The 14,920-nt window shown below is 38.3% G+C and overlaps 2 long non-coding RNA genes across 4 annotated transcripts in view; both read left to right on the top strand.

Annotated features, from left to right (window-relative positions):
- Positions 1 to 3,919: 3,919 nt before the first annotated feature.
- Positions 3,920 to 14,920, top strand: part of LOC114323079 (uncharacterized) — a 28,416-nt gene continuing 17,415 nt past the window's right edge. The window contains exons 1-4 of one of the 3 annotated variants that reach the window (XR_003651017.2): positions 3,920 to 4,301; positions 5,214 to 5,371; positions 5,472 to 5,535; positions 6,909 to 6,978. This is a non-coding gene — a long non-coding RNA (uncharacterized LOC114323079). The remainder of the gene's footprint in view (positions 4,302 to 5,213; positions 5,372 to 5,471; positions 5,536 to 6,908; positions 6,979 to 14,920) is intronic. The other 2 variants (XR_003651016.2, XR_003651015.2) reach the window with 2 other exon arrangements.
- LOC145798929 (uncharacterized) lies at positions 6,998 to 9,790 on the top strand. The gene is made up of 2 exons (XR_014340829.1): positions 6,998 to 7,986; positions 8,023 to 9,790. It is a non-coding gene; the product is annotated as an uncharacterized LOC145798929 (long non-coding RNA).

Here is a 14,920-nt window from a genome sequence, read left to right on the forward strand (position 1 = left end):
TTTTCTGTATAGTCCTAGAACCACGTCCCTTCTTGAAATAGATGTCGAGATAATAGTAGAGAAGCTTTCCCAACTGACTGCTAAGGCTGAACTACCGTCAATCGTCGAAGCAGATCAGTCCGACGTTCTTGCTTTAGTCTTTAGTTCTTAGGGTCTTCATTCTTGTACTTTTGTTGTCTTTGCATATATAACTTCTTTGCTTCTGAACAATGTCTGTTGTTCGCCGATGCGCCACTGCTTTGTATTTGAACAAGAAATCACTTTACCAGGTCGAAGTGCTTCTTTTAATGCATGTTTGTATTTTTCTGAGTATTGAATGTTTTCTACTGCTTACTGCATGTATGCTTCCCCATACTTTAGAATTTTTTCAACTTTTTTCGAATATATCCTGCAAATCACTTCAGGGTAGTACACCTCGGATAAGCATCACTTCAGAATTATCATCAGGTAGACACCTCGGATAAGCATTACTTCGGAATTATCATTGGGTAGACACCTCAGACTAACATAACCTGGGTACTTTATTTCTACAATTGTGTTCTTTAACAGAGGTATTCAAGTGTGGCTTCCTCATTTGTACTTGCCTTCATTTATACATGCTTCACTTTTCCCAACCTTCTAAGCTTTTAACAAGCTAGTTGGTCATCTCGGATGATCATATCTCGGAAAACGTCTTTTAGTGTGATCTCGGCTATACCAAACTTGTAAATTGCTAAAAAAATTTAACAAGTGGTAGACTTCGTAATCTTCAACTATTTCAACTTGTAAATTGTTTTAAAATTTCAACAAGTGGTAACATTATCATTCTTTCTCCTTGCCTACTAATGTGAACATAAGTTGCACTTAGGATCACATTATGGAAGTTGGCTTCATGCCGCAGTCACAGATCCTTTCTAGCCGATGTGTTTTTCTTTTTACTCTTGTATGGGAAAATAATTTGCATGTTATCAATTTACACCTTAACTGTGTAATCTCCTCGCGGTGTAACACCTCGGTTGTACCCACTAATCGATTTATCTCAGCCTCCGTTTAATACTTGAAAACATTGTAACAAATATTTTCACAAGTGTTGCTCAAAAATTCGTCACTTTTCTTTTACTTCTTAAGACTTCTGTCTTTCATTATCTTCTAAGTCCTGGCAACATGGTAGTCTCGGCAAGTATGCAGATACTTCTTTCAATACAACCTTGTCTTGACTTGTAAATTTTTCTCAAATTTCAGCAAGCGCTAAACATCATCTCGATTTAACTCTGCTTGTAAACTTTTCTCAAGTTTCAACAAGCGTTTGAACATTATATCAGTTTAACTCAACTTGTAAATTGCTACAAATTTCAACAAGTATTAAACATCATCTCGGTTTAACTCTGCTTGTAAACTTTTCTCAAGTTTCAACAAGCGTTAAACATCATCTCGGTTTAACTCTGCTTGTAAACTTTTCTCAAGTTTCAACAAGCGTTTGAACATTATCGGTTTAACTCAACTTGTAAATTGCTACAAATTTCAACAAGTGTTTAAACAATGATCTCGGTTTAACTTCAGCTTGTAAATTGCTACAAATTTCAACAAGTATTTAAACAATGATCTCGGTTTAACTTCAACTTATAAATTGCTACAAATTTCAACAAGCGTTAAACAATGATCTCGGTTTAACTTCAACTTGTAAATTGCTACAAATTTCAACAAGCGTTAAACAATGATCTCGGTTTAACTTCAACTTGTAAATTGCTACAAATTTCAACAAGCGTTAAACAATAATTTCGGTTTAACTTCAACTTATAAATTGCTACAAATTTCAATAAGTGTTAAACAATAATCTCGGTTTAACTTCAACGTATAAATTGCTACAAATTTCAACAAGTGTTAAACAATAATCTCTCTTCTTTTTGCCCCCTACATGGCTTTCACATGCTATTTTGTGGACTTTATAAAAGGTCTTCAACCTGGCTAACTGCAGTCTGACCTTGTATGTTTTCTTTTTATCTTCTGGGATCTTAGATCTACTCACTGAACTCTTCTCTTTTCAGGCTTAAGTGCCGAGGTCTTGTCTGCTGGAATCTTGGATCTGCTCTCTCAAGTTGAGCTCTTCTTTTCTCGGACCTACTCATCCTGGCCGAGATCATGCCTTCTGGGATTCGGGATCCAGGATCTGGAATCCGGGATCTGCTCACTTAGGTTGAGCTTTTGTCTTCTCGGACCTACTTATTTAGGCCGAGATCTTGTCTTCTGGGATCCGGGATCCATGATCTGGAATCTGGGATCTGCTCACTTAAGCTGAGCTCTTGTCTTCTCAGACCTACTTATTTAGGCCGAGATCTTGGATCTGGAATCCGGGATCTGCTCATTTAGGTTGAGCTCTTCTATACTTGAATGTCATCTCCTTGGGAGCTCTTATGCCCCCTGTCTTTGCGTCCCTTCTGGAAGGGTCTTCACTCTGTTTATGTCGACACATTCTCCATCTTTGCTAAACTCGTCGTTTTCCGATACGTTGATCTTGTACAGTGATGGCCATCTATTATCCTTTCTTTCCCACAGACGGCGCCAAATTGTGTGGGTGAAAATCTGACCACACTACAATCTTAGTATCTAGCTGGAGAGCACCGGCAAAATAGATGGCACCTGACTAACCTGCAACAGAAAGAGAAGACTCCGGTAGTGGTTCGCTACCCGGGGGTACTCTGACGATCAAGTCAGTACTCAATATCTCTCAAAGATAATCAATAGTGCTAAACTCACTAGCTTGAGCATAAAAAGACATACCTCAGACCCATAGGGGTGCCTCTCTTTTATAGCCAACTCAATCCTAGTCCCAATGGAAGCCTAACTCCAATGGATTCAGGATTACTGCTAATCTTGGACTCCCAATAGGATCAGGATAAGCTCTCTAAGAGTCTCATCTTTACCCAAACTGAAGTCTCCTCCCAATTTAGGACTTTTGTTCTTTATCCGCTTATCTCGGATTCCGGTATTCTCGTTGATAACCTCGGCCTAACGGAGATCATCTCGGCATCATGACCAGGACACGTGGCACCTCGGCTGGCACTTCGGTGACATCTTGGCCATGTGTTGTCATTCAAAAATTATGTCCCCATACTAACCTAAGGTGGGTTTCATTGAAAACAGAGGGCGGGCATGTTAAGCGCCAAAAAATTTTGGAGAACCTCACGAGGAATGAATAAATATAGTCATATTAAAGAAACAGAGAGAGAGAGAGAGAGAGAGAGAGATGACCTATTGAGCATTGAGAAACTGATGATTAAGGTCAAGAAAATCCTCTCATCCGATTTGTTGCTGCGATGTCACCGATCTGGACCCACCGATCTAGCAAGGCTAGCACCCAACAAACCCACCAAGGTCAAGAAAATCCTCCCCTCCGATCTGTTGCTGCGATGTCACTGATCTGGATCCACCGGTCTAGCAAGGCTAGCACCCAACAAACCCACCATCTGCGAAGTCGCCGATTTGCTATGTATTTGGTTTTTCGGGGAATGGGTGACTAATAGGGGTGAGGTCGTGACCATTGCTAGTGAGATTGAAGATGAAGAGTGAACTCTGAGAGTGAGAGATGAAGAAGGCAACCCAATTTTGAATTTTGAAAGAGAGAGAGAGAGCTAGCTAAAGACAGAGGGATGGAAGGGAAGAAGAAACATAAAGAGAAAATGTATATCCACCGTAGAATGTATGTGAACAAATAATCTCAATCATTGAAAGATAATTTGTCTCTTGGACATTTTTTAGCTATTAAATTAAATCAATCTAACGATTCATATTTTAACAAAGAGACAAAAATCCCATCAGAATTTAAAAATTATCCTACCTTGTTTTATTGGCATTGAAAAATAAAATATCAGAGTCATTTAAAAATAGTACATGTTGAAAAGGTAGTACAAGTTAACTCTAATTATTGAACAACTAAACTACACTCTCACAAATTAATTAAGCCCCAACACCACTACCTTACCCATCATCATTACTTATTTTCCTTCCTATCTTCTCTCATTCACTAACTTCATAGTCCCACTGCCTCTGCTTTGACGATCAAGCTCCCTTTGATGATCAAGGATCGACGATCGAGCTTCTTTAAGGATCGACCTCCTTGTTGCCCACCGACTTTACAGTACCTCTTCCTTCTCTCTTTGATAGGTGCAATATTTCTCACATCCCTTCCCTCGCCCCTCTCCCCTCACCTTTCTCCTTTCTCCTTTCTTCCCACACACAATACAAATTTTCTACCCTCAATGTCACCAATTGCATCACCAATAGCACACCCAGAGCCATCCTTCGCTGATTGTGGTGTAATGTATGTATGTGTGCATCAACTATTTTCGGAAATTACTCTGCTCATGGAAGTGCCCTAAAACTGATGATTTACAAGTTTTCTTTAGCCACTCTCTGCTTCAGCTAAATACCCAAATTCTGTAACTAATATTTAAATCTTGTAGTTATTTAGGTTTTGCTTTTCTTTTTGTATTTGTGCTTAAGATCCATACCTAAAATCTGCTTCAGATCCATATTTTTAGTTTTATTTATTGCTTCTGAGTTGTTTTATTTCCACCAACGATCCCATCTTGGACAGGATCGCGTTTCTGTCTCTACAGAAACGTGATTCTTACACGTTTCTTTCTAAGAAACGCAAACGAAGATTCGCCACCTAGTTTCACGATTCCTATAACTAAGCACAAAAATAATGTGGTAGGAACTAGACCATCATGTGGAACTAAAATTGCAGCAAGATGTGCATGCAATATTTTAACAATGTCATGTGGTAGTAGATTTTTTTGATATTCTGAAATATTAGCCACCAACCAATCTACTTCTGTATAAAATATTAAAATGGTTGAACTATCCCAGGAGATAATAGAGGCCAACTGACTTGCATAGTTTTTCTGTCCAAGTTAGGTTTTACTAGACTCTGGCAAACATTTTAGTGTCCTTGAATTGGCACGAACCAAAACAACTTTCTCTACTTCCTGCAATTTTGCTGGCATATTTAACGCTTAACCCCCAAATAAAAATAGGAACAGGAAAAGGCAAATGCTATAGAGTGCCCTTGGGGCATTGTTTAATATTGGGATTAAGGTCAGTTGTGTCTTGAAAATAGGTGAAAATGTTAAAAAAGTGTATTCATTTAAATAAAATTAAAAATAAAAGGTGCATTGAATTCAGTGAAAAGTGTCGTGTTTTTTAATTTTTTTGGTCTTTTTCTTGTGCTCTAGGGACACTTGTTTGCAAGAACCAAAGAAAAAAAAAAGGATTCGAAGATGTGGAAAATGTGTGTGGGTCACCTCAAACCATTGTAACTCTCTCTGCATCTGCAAAGCTGCACCAGAAATGCCGTCAAGATGAGAAGAAGGTGATAGCATGGCCGCGTGATGTAAGATGGTGTTTCTATCTTTGTCCAAGCTAGTTGCTATTATGTTCTTTTTCGGCCCCATTTTATGTAAAAGGCTGAAAACCTTTTCTTGCCGTTGCAGAACTGCATATAAAAATATGTTGTGCATGTGCTCATCAACAATCCATACGATATCAGGATACGCTGTGAGGATCTCTTTGACAAACTCAACATTCCCATGCTTAATAGCGTTGAATACTGCTTGAAATAATTCTGTATCCTTTATTTGTGAATGATTCAAAGCTGATATATGTTGGGAAATGCAGTTCAACAACTCAAGGACTTGAGCATGTTTTAATTTTATAACATACACATGCTTGATGTAGGGGCCTGCAATCAAAACAAAGTTAAAGACCTACATAAAAAAATACAAAATAGGATTGAAGTGAATGTACCCTTCATATACCTAGGAGTTTTAGGAGATCCCATACTAGTCCATACAAAGGACTGAGTGCTGCAAGTGTACAACCATTAGAATCTTGAATTTGAACTCCTAGTGAATGTACCCTGCATTTCAGGTCTATAATTTGAACTCCTAAAATTGTTTGAAATCATTTTTGTTCTGATGGGATAAATACTATTCACCCATTCAAAATGAAGTTTGTTATTTCCTCTCTTTTATCTGAATTAAATTCAAAGTTTGGGCTGTCTTCCCCAGTATAGGGGGTTTAGATGAAACCTGTAAACGAGTGGACCGAGAATAAAAGTTTAGTTGAGTGAATAAAAATACCCACATGAGTAGATCCATTTTTTCCAAACACCAACTGAGTTCCACTAGGGAATACTGGGTTTCTAGTAGCCAATGTATTTGGTGTTCCACCAGAATGTTCCTCCAATATGGCAGTAGCCAATTCTGGGAACTGTAGTACCATATCCAAAGCAATATCTATGGCATTGCCAACACATACGTTTAAGGGAATCAGTAAAACTACTTGCTAGTTAATTTTTTGCTAATATTAATGAAAATTTAAATTTTATTAACATATATTTGGGCAACGATACAAGTAATAAGAAGCTTAGCACCTTGGTTACTTGATTCAGGATCTAGGTCTTCCTCTTCAGTCATATAATAAAGAAAATATACCATATCTGTATGGCCGAATTGAGCAGCCACAACAGCTGGGATGACACCATAAATATTTTTAATCCCTAGCAAGGCATGATTCTTTCTCACCAAAGGCTTGGCAACCCTTGTGATTCCACCTCCGGCAGCAAGAGAAAGAGCTGTTTCACCGTAATCATTTTTAAGTGTCAAATCTTCTACACTTGTCATATGGACCAGCTCCTCCACAATCTTTACTTGTCCAGCTAGGGCTGCAATGTGGAGGGTTGTCTCGCCGAAAGATGAAATTTTGGCACTCAGTGCATTTGGGTGTAGCTCAAGGAAGTGCTTAATCTACCCCCAATCACCCTTATGCACCAACTTGAATAAAATCATTAGATACATTTCATCCTCTGTATCTGCAAAAGGATTTTTTTTCTTATTTATTTATTGTCTTTGATTTTGTGGTTGTCGCAGGATCACTATGAAATTTGAAAAGCACATGTTGACATCTTGGTTTATATACTTAGAAGAAGATGTCACCAAGGTAATTTCTGTAAACAAATTGTAGAAATTTGATGTATAGAGAAATAGAGAGAATGAATTATGTATTATTGATTGATATAATGTTCTATTTGTTACAATGATTCATGATTCCTATATATAGAAGAGGGTGAGTGTGTAGTAGGTAAGGAGTAGGTGAAGTGGAGGTGGTAGTGGTGTAGTGGGTTAGGTTTAGTGGAGTAGGTTTAAGTGGGTGAAGTAGGTGATAGGTTTTAACAGCCCCCCGCAAACTCAAGGGGGATAGGAACTAGCCAACTTGAGTTTGGAGAGAGTAACAAAACAAGAAAATACATAAAAATAAAAGAGGATAAGAGACACTGTATGGTCGTGTCAGACCATTGGTGAAGACACTGGATGGTGGTGTCATAACGTTGTAGAGGACACTGTATGGGGGTGTCATAACCATGTAGAGGACACTGTATGGTGGTGTCATAACGGTGTAGAGGACACTGGATGGCGGTGTCAGACCGATGTAGAAGACAGTTTATGGGGTCATGTCGGACCGTTGTAGCAGACACTGTGTGGTCGTGTCAGACCGATGTAGAAGACAGTTTATGGGGTCATGTCGGACCGATGTAGAAGACAGTTTACGGGGTCATGTCGGACCGTTGTAACAGACACTGTTGTGACAGTTGTTGTGACAGTTTACGGAGTCTTGCTGGACCCTTGTAGAAACTAACCGGAATCAATGTCGGGACAGTTTACAGAGTCTTGTCGGACCCTTGTAGAAACTAACCGGAATCAATGTCGGGACAGTTTACAGAGTCTTGTCGGACCCTTGTAGAAACTAACCGGAATCTATGTCGGGACAGTTTACAGAGTCTTGTCGGACCCATAAAGGAGCTAACCGGAATCAATGTCGGGACAGTTTACAAAGTCTTGTCGGACCCATAAAGGAGCTAACCGGAATCAATGTCGGGACAGTTTACAGAGTCTTGTCGGACCCTTAAAAAGTCGCACCCTCAAAAGGTGTGCCCAATCTTTCAAAAAGGCGAGGCATCAAAAGGCGTGCCCAATCCATCAAAAGGCGTGCCATCAAAAGGCGTGCCCAATCCATAAAAAGACGTGCCATCAAAAGGTGCGCCAGACACGCGGCGATGCACGTGATCGACAGTGCGCGTGTCGGCCTCTTCGTCATGTGCTATATAAATGAAGGCGGAGGCTGAGAGAACATGTGGAAATCAAACCAGTCTGAAACCTCTGAAAAAACTCTTCGTGGGCTGAGAGAGATACACTGGTAACACTCTGTAAACACTCTGTAACCAACCCATCTCTGAAACACTCAGCAACCATAACATGGCCTCTTCTTCCCGTCCAGCTACTCAGAACATGGCCTCCTCTTCCCGTGGTCTGCTTACGCTCTTTCCAGAACTGAACGAGTCCACAAGAGAAATAACTGGTGCGGTGGCCAGTGAACCCCAACTAAACACTTCTGGGTTTGCTCCTTTGAACTTTCCGATGCGGTCGGTGGAGCAAAAAATGGCGGTGCAAACTGATATTGAGGCCAATCAGTATACTCTGAAGTCATGTGTGGAAACCATGACTGCGGTTACAAATTTGTCGAACCGGCTGCAGAGTAGGGCAAATGAGGTGCAGCAGTTAAACGCCCAACTGGCTCTGCTCCAACGCATGTATAAGGATGCGCGAGCAGAGTTAAGTGTGCTAAAGGCGGAAAATAAGGAGCTGAAGCGGAAGGCCACCGTGATGTTCCGATTTGGAGGTCCGCCATATGCTGCAGTAGAGGAGTATGGTGGAGTGATCGTGCCCAGTGGAGTGGGAAACACGGAGGCAACACGGTCAAGGGCCGCCCAGGACGGAGGCAAGAAGAAAAGACCGGCGGCAGAGTAGAGAAGAAAAATCCCACCTGTGAATGTGGGTGTTTGTTTGTTTGTTTGTTTGTTTTTTTTTTTTTTTTTTTTTTTTTTTTTTTTTTTTTTGTATGTGGAAACATGGTGATCGGGGTGAGCCCTGACATGAATAAAATGAGTTTGGTGTGCAGATCTTCCTGCGTCTTTTTTTGTTTTTGTTTTTGTTTTTGTTTTTTTTTTTTTTGTTTTGTTTTTTTTTTTTAAAAGAAAAGAAAATTGAAGAGAAGTGTGTGAATGTGAAAGTAATAAAAAATTAAAAAAGAAATGGGAGATTTAAAGTTGTGGGCGGGTGTGTTGGTTGTTTTTCAAAAGATGGAGTAAAAAAGTTGAGTGGGGAACATGAGTGTGTGGAAAGAATGAAAAAGAAAAAGGATGGGTTGGATTTGTACAAAATAATAATAAAATAAATGAGTGGAGAAGGTTGGAAAAGGGAAGAGAAAAAGAAAGAAAGGCAAAGTATTGGTTTGTTTTGGATTCCAAGTAACAATGGAGAGAAACACTCTGGTGAGGAAGCCTCACACATCCACTGCGTGCTCACGGCTTTGAAGAGACCCACTTTCCAGAACTTCGACCACTGCAAGCACTCCACCTTCTTCAGATGTCAATGCTGTTCTGCCCTCATCAAAACCCACTAAAGATTCCATAAGTGTGGAAGGTCCAGCCAGTACATCTCCACTTGTAGATACCATTACAGGGTCAACGACTAAAGCTCTAACTGGGAACTGCTTGAGACAGTGATGAAGAACCTTGACTATGCCAATGGAAGGAAGCATGCCTGTTTTCACAATATCAACATTCATGTCAAACAGCACGGACTTTAATTGCTCTGCAACAAAATCCTCGGGCACAATGTTCACACCCTGAACTCCAATGGTGTTCTGAGCAGTGACAGCTGTGATCACAGTGGAACAGTACACTCCACGGGCTGCACAAGCCTTGAGAGGGTTATGATTTGTATAGGGAAATGAAATCCGGCGGGCGGTCAAGGCAAGGTTGCCGCCCGCCGGAAGGCGAAGAACACCAAGAGCTTAACCTATAGCTCTGATACCATGTAGAAATTTGATGTATAGAGAAATAGAGAGAATGAATTATGTATTATTGATTGATATAATGTTCTATTTGTTACAATGATTCATGATTCCTATATATAGAAGAGGGTGAGTGTGTAGTAGGTAAGGAGTAGGTGAAGTGGAGGTGGTAGTGGTGTAGTGGGTTAGGTTTAGTGGAGTAGGTTTAAGTGGGTGAAGTAGGTGATAGGTTTTAACACAAATTCAAGTAAAACATGTACAAGCAAAATCTACACATTAGGGTTTCTTTGGAGATATCCAGACCAGGAAAAATTGATTCATACTATGTTAACAATGAGACTGTTCTGTTCTGTCTAGGAACTCATGAATTTCTAGAAGCTAGCATAATATGGTGGACACTAATAAGCCATACATAAAACTCAATATGACGTGTGTGTGAAGAAGATAAACTAGAGATTTGTGGAGATCTACGACCCAAAGGTCGTATAGAGCTCTTGAGGGGCACAAATACCTTTTTAAGAACTTAACTAAGTTTTACTTCTAAATTTCTTCTTCTTCCTTGTACATCCTCAAATGATCACATGTCACTTTATATAGTGATTTTTTGATACATCTAAGACTAACAATTAATTCATTCATACATGTGCCTTCACATACAATCAAGACACTTTGAACCTCATTAAGTGACCCTACCCTGCACAAATACCTTTGTAAGAACTTAACTAAGTTTTACTTCTAAATTTCTTCTTCTTCCTTGTACATCCTCAAATGATCACATGTCAATTTATATAGTGATTTTGGATACATCTAAGGCTAACAATTAATTCAAACATGTGCCTTCACATACAATCAGGACACTTTGAACCTAATTAAGTGACCCTACCCTTCACTTTTCAAGATCCTTCACTCTTCAAGATCCTAATGAACTCAACCTTTCAATATATGTAATTAATAAATTCTAAATTAATTTCATATAGTCATCATGGGTTCTATGTTTCTAGTGTTGCAGATCATGCTTTATGCCAGCATACTGCAAATATTTTAACAATTGCAGATAGAAATATGTTGTCTTTATTGGTTGTACAGTTGTGATTACATTTATTTGAGTGGATTGGATTAGATATGATTAACATTTTTAAGATAGGTAGTTTTGGGATTATCAATTCTTTTGAATCGTATATCATATTTTATGTTTGGATTGACTCGGGATTAAAAGGAGAGATTGACAAAATCTTATCAATTTTATAATTTAATAAATTAGTTAAAACTTCTCTTTAATCTCACATTTTGTATCCTACTTTCGCTCTTAGGATTGAATAGTCTCTTATGTGGGGGATATCTGTCTTGATGGACTTTTAGTCTGGATCTCAATTTGCTGTTACTAGTCGTTTGGAAGTCGATGCCTTGATATTTGGCCTTGGGTTGTTGCTGATATGGAATTTGGGCCTCTTGTTGCCGTTCTCTTTGGGGTTCCTGATGGGTCTAGTTTGTTGCCACTTTTTTGTAGAGTTATTGTGTTGGTGCTTTGAGGGCTAAAGTGATGGAGTTGTCTATTGTTTATTGGGAGTTTTGCATTGTTGTCATTTGTTTGGTCTGATATTCGGTTCTTGTGTTGGTTGTTTGATTTAGGAGTGTAATTTGAGTGGGTTCAACTTGAGCAACCCAAGGTCAATCCAAAACTTTTTTAGTACTCGGGCAATATATGTTTAAGTTTAGTAAGAGTTTGGGCAGAAATTTAGCCCTCGTTTGGCAAGTGTCTTTTTTGAGGTTGGTGGCTTTTTTAGCTACAAAAAGATAAAATAGACTAAAAAGCCAATAGGACAAAATGTCACATCCAAATCATAATCATTTCACTTTTTCTCTCACAAATGTCAAAAAGCCAACACAAACAAACGCTTTAACCTCAGGCTAAAATAGCCAAAAAGTCAAAAAGTCAACCCATTTCCCAAACACTTGAATTGAATTTGAATTGGCTTGGATAGAGACATTAGATAACTTGAAGCCTGAATTGTATATATATATAAATACATAAAATACGTAAATATACATATAAATTATTGATGTTAAAATAATTTAGATTATTAGATCATATTTATTTTATATATTATATACACAAGTAACAAACATAACACAAATCTTTTTCTTTTCTCACTCATAAATTACAAACCACTGCAACGGCGCATCTGTTCTTCAATTCTTATCTTTCCCCTCCACATCTCTCTCATATTATATATATTATTTACTTTTTATCAAAAAAAATGTTAATCGAGTCTAATTTTAATAAATTAATCAACCTAGAAAATGAAATCTTGAATCTCTGTGCAATTCGGGTAAGTCGAGCCTAGCTCAGTTTGGACTTGAGCATAGAAATTTGGATTGGCTTGGGCAGGTTTGAACTATTCTCAGTAGAACTTGGGCTAGGCTTGAATGCATTAGGATCTTTTAGAGTTCTCTCTAGAATTTTCCTACAGTTTATTAAAACGACATCATTTTGGCCAAAACGATTTCGTTTTACTTAATGCAAAGATTTAAATATAAATAAATAAAAACGAAGAGATCTCTCTCTTCCTTCTCTTCACATCTCTTCACAAATCTCTTACTAGCAACCCTTGGGGCGAGCTAGCTTTGGTAGAATGACGTAGACTCACGGTGAACAATGCAAAACCCAAGGCAAAATATGAAACCCACAACCGAACGGCGAGACCAATGACAAAACGGCGACGACCCAGATCTATGTTGAGCAACCCAACCTAAAAAAAACAAAAGACGTCATTGTCGTTCGGAAAACGACTTGGGTCTCACCACCACTAAGGGTGTACACGGATCGGATTGGTCCAATTTCAGAGTAAATTAGGAACCGAACCGTTTCTTATGGTTCCAGAAAAATAGAACCGTAACCGAACCGTAAATTTTTTATATAAAAATAAAAAATAATAAACAAATATGTTACGGTCTGGTCCGGTTCGGTTCGGAACCATAACCAAAGCCTTGGAACCGGGAACCGAACTGAATTGAACCGTTCCACCATTTTCAAAATTAGAACCAGAATCGTAACTAAAAAAATCAGACTAAACCGACTGTTTGGACCGGATTAGATTGGTTTACCAATTCCATCGGTTTTTTTAACACCCCTAGCTGCCACAGTTGTCGCCAGTGAATCAGAAGGAGTTCGACCCTCTTGCCGGCAGCTACCTATCCCCCACCATCTCTAGCCATCGGTGGTGGTGAAGTTGGGTTCGATATATGGATAGTGGGCTAGATCTAGGATTTTTGGGAAGGGTGGCCACCAACTGGCGAAAGCAGGGTTGGTCATGTACCGACGGTCTCTCCTCTCTCTCTTCATTCTGCATTGTTTTTGCATTGTTGTTTTTTGGGGGGGGTATTAATCAAAACTACATCGTTTTGATTTCTCTTAATATTAGTCATTAGATCTTACTATAGAGAGATCACTCTAGATGATCTAGACTCGGCTTGAATAGGCTTTCAACTTGTTTGAACCTGTTGAGTTGCATTCGTAGTTTGGGGTTTTGGACTTTGGATTTGATTAATTAGTTATTGGGATGTGCTATTTAGGCCAAGTTTGGCATGTCCAGGAAAAGTCAAAAAGCCAAAAAGTTACTCAAAAAGTTAAAAAGTTAATACTATTCACCAAAAGTCAACAATTACGGCTGCACAACTCCCAATCCTAATTTTCTCCTACAAACCAATTATTACAATTTTTTATTACACATTTTTCCATAAAAAGTCAAAAAGTTAACCCAAACATCTATATTTTCTTCCTCAATTTTTTAGTCTAAAAAGACAAAAAGTATACTTATTTAGGACACCCCAAACAACCCCTTAGTAACGATGGCTACTTGATTTTTTCTTTCTCCTTAATATTGATATAATTTTGTTGTACCGTCTGTACCATTTTATTCATCAAAATAATCTCTCTTTTTTTTCCAATAAAAAAAAAAAAGTCAAATTATGCACACACACAAAAAAATTATATTATCAATCCAATCTTAAGTCTCACTGAAAACCTTTTGTAAAAAAGCAAACCAAAGAAAACAAAAACAACTAGGGCAACCGCGAAACATTTAGGCGTCACCGATTTCTCTTGATCTTTGGACGGTATGCTTGATCACCTCTATCTCTCTCTCTTCATACTGAAAACATAGTGAGGAGATGTTGTTGATTTTCTTTCAGATCTGCACGCACTGATCATGTTTATTGTTGATTTTGTGGTAGATCTATTAGATTTGTCTGATTTTCTTTCACAAGTTGGGTATGGCCCTGTTTCTTTGGTGGAACATTTTTAAGCTAAAAGTTGATAATAAAAAACCAGAAAAGGCACCCTTGCTCTAAACTTCCAAATAATCAGTTTTTTTTTTTTTTTCCCCCAGCTTATTTATGCTATTCTTACCTAATAAGTTACAAGCAGAATTTTTTCAGCTTAAAATAAACTATAATCACCTCAAAGCCGTAACAAACAGTACCTATACCTCGTTTGAATTTCCATCTTCGATTTGGGGCTCTCTCTCTCTCTCTCTCTCTCTCTCTCTCTCTCTCTCTCTCTCTCTCTCTCTCTCTCTCTAGTTTAATCTTTGTTGTTTAATTCTAATTGCTTCTATCTCCTACTTTTGATTCATGTTGATTGGATGCTGTTTGCGCTGATGCATTGATAATTAAAATCATGGGTTATAAAGCTTTGCTGCTAATCGTTGGTTTATGGTAGTTTGAAGCAAAGGTATTAATCCCGTACTGGACAAATATCATTTTCTCGATTGGTACTGGTACCGGTATCAGTATGTTTTCGGATTTATTAAAAAAATATTATGTATATATTAAAAATGTTGTCTATTAGTAAATAATTTAAGCATATAATTTGACCATCTAAAGTTGTACTGTATTGTTTTTGTAGAGTAACACCATATATCATATCACATATTTGATATGTAATATATATAATAAAACAAAAAATTTAGAAATTCACTTTTGCTTGCATGCCGTTCAATTTGGCCGGTATTGTCCGGTATCTACAAAA

This window comes from Camellia sinensis, chromosome 9 (assembly GCF_055761805.1).
Source record: "Camellia sinensis isolate YWXY chromosome 9, ASM5576180v1, whole genome shotgun sequence".
NCBI lineage: Eukaryota > Viridiplantae > Streptophyta > Magnoliopsida > Ericales > Theaceae > Camellia > Camellia sinensis.